At 46.8% G+C, this 2,256-nt stretch overlaps 1 non-coding gene across 1 annotated transcript; it reads right to left on the minus strand.

Annotated features, from left to right (window-relative positions):
• Positions 1-1,140: 1,140 nt before the first annotated feature.
• TRNAW-CCA (transfer RNA tryptophan (anticodon CCA)) lies at positions 1,141-1,212 on the minus strand. Its single transcript has one exon. It is a non-coding gene; the product is annotated as a tRNA-Trp (tRNA).
• Between the last annotated feature and the right edge of the window lie 1,044 nt (positions 1,213-2,256).

Below are 2,256 nucleotides of genomic sequence, written 5' to 3' on the forward strand. Positions count from 1 at the left end.
TGGTAGCGCGTCTGCCTCCAGCTTCGAAGGTTGCGTGTTCGATTCACGTCGGGTACAATTTTGCGAGTTCGTTTATTTTTCGCCCAGATGAGGATTGCAGACAGGACAACCAGAGCCAATTTCCTTGAAAAATCCATCAACTAGTAACTGCTAATCACCCATGGTAAAAACAGCCCATCCTCTGGGCTTGCTGCTGTGGTGGTTTACTATGGCCTTCTTCTTTGCAGGCCATGAACACTGGGGGACGAGATGGTGGAATTGAGAATCTCCGCATTTCTACCATACCCATCCCCAATGGAATCGCGCATCCATTAGAACGCATTCACCAATCAATACTTGGAATTAAAATTTTGCATGAAAAATCCCCTTACCTTTTAACGCATTTTTCTTGTAACGATTTTCCATGAACAAAGGTGTTGGCAGATGGCCACAACCAAAGCGATCCAATCCTTCTCACCTTCAATGGTTTCTTCAAAAAAAGATCAGCTGGTCGACTATACGCCACAAGGTTGCTAGCATGTTTTGCAGTTGGCACAAAAGACCACCGGTCGAAAGTCACGCAGTGGTTGCTTCAACTCTCAACTTAATGAACCATGGACGAACCCATCTGGCTTTCCATAGGTAGCACACTGGCTCTCACGATTCACACTGCAAATTTGTGCTTCATTGTCACACGCAACTGGACAATGTTTGTAATCGCCCCTCCTTCACGGGATTCTGCTAATTGACCCACACCCAGCTCAATAGTCACACTTTCCTAAAACCACGAGGTGTCACACAGTGCGCAACTTGATGCCAATGTGCACAGGGCTCATTATAAGCTCAATTACTCAGCGAACATACAACTCCACATGCAATCTTCCACGCCCACACATCCTGTCGCAGCCACACCAACACGACCCCCCACATGGGTATGGTAGAAATGCGGAGATTCTCAATTCCACCATCTCGTCCCCCAGTGTTCATGGCCTGCAAAGAAGAAGGCCATAGTAAACCACCACAGCAGCAAGCCCGGAGGATGGGCTGTTTTTACCATGGGTGATTAGCAGTTACCAGTTTGATGGATTTTTCAAGGAAATTGGCTCTGGTTGTCCTGTCTGCAATCCTCATCTGGGCGAAAAATAAACGAACTCGCAAAATTGAACCCGACGTGAATCAAACACGCAACCTTCTGATCTGGAGTCAGACGCGCTACCATTGCGCCACGGATCCCTGTTTGTTAATCTTTGGAAGTTCACGGAATCGAGCTGGGCGGAGCTCGCGGCGGCGCTGGGCGGAGCTCGAGGAGGGTGGCGGAGCTGGGCGGAGGAATTGGCGGCGGCCGGAGCCGGAGGTTTTTCCGGGCGGCGCCGGAAACCGGGCCATTCTTCCGCCTAGGTAGACTACTCCTATAATAATGTGGACGAAGTTAATATCACGCTTATAGTTTTTTTTTTTTTTACTTTAACGGTTAAATTGCATTGATACGCGGCAAAACAGCTGCCGCGTACTTAGATAATACATCGCTGTTTGACCAAGAATTTCTTGTTACAGAGAAAGGGGTTTCGCGCCTTGAAACAATAGGAGGTGTCGCCTTTGAGGTCGGACCACGATTGAAGGTGCTTGCCTTGTCTCTGCTCTGGAATCAAAAGCTTGTAATACTGCAGTTGTTAACAATGAAGATCGGTGCCCTCACGCACAGCCCAAGATGCCACCAACCGACCTATGCCCAACTTAGGTTGAATCCTTGACGAATTACATGATGATAATCCAATATGCTACAAAAAAGCCCTCGGTGCTCATACCATAATCATCAGCAACTATAGTGCATACATAGAATGTACCCTTCATGCAATTAGATCAAACCTGGAACTTGTTGTCTACTTGTCTTCAGACATTCACTCTCTGTCAAATGCATCTAATGAGGACTGAGCTTCCAGTGCATCTAATGGGGACTGAGCTTCCATTGCATCTAATAATTTATGTATTGATTGCCTACCAATGGATCCAGGTGCGAATGATGGGCAAACTGTGACAGGAACAGTCGATCAGAGATTAACCTAAGAATAGCCTGTTGCAGAAGCCCATTGTTACTAGTACAGGTGCGATCCCCCAGTGTAGCAGAGTGAACAGATTTGCTGAAAGTGAAGGTCTTAAGAAGATTATGGAATTATGCAGAGAGACTCTTCAGAATTGACTGAAATAGTTCTTTGGCTACGGGCTGAGCCAAGATTGGCTTCCAAATCAGCTTGTGAATTCAGATGTCTCAGAATATGA

This window comes from Pinus tabuliformis, chromosome 1_2 (genome assembly GCF_031772625.1).
Source record: "Pinus tabuliformis cultivar Carrire ecotype Pingquan chromosome 1_2, CPIR1, whole genome shotgun sequence".
NCBI lineage: Eukaryota > Viridiplantae > Streptophyta > Pinopsida > Pinales > Pinaceae > Pinus > Pinus tabuliformis.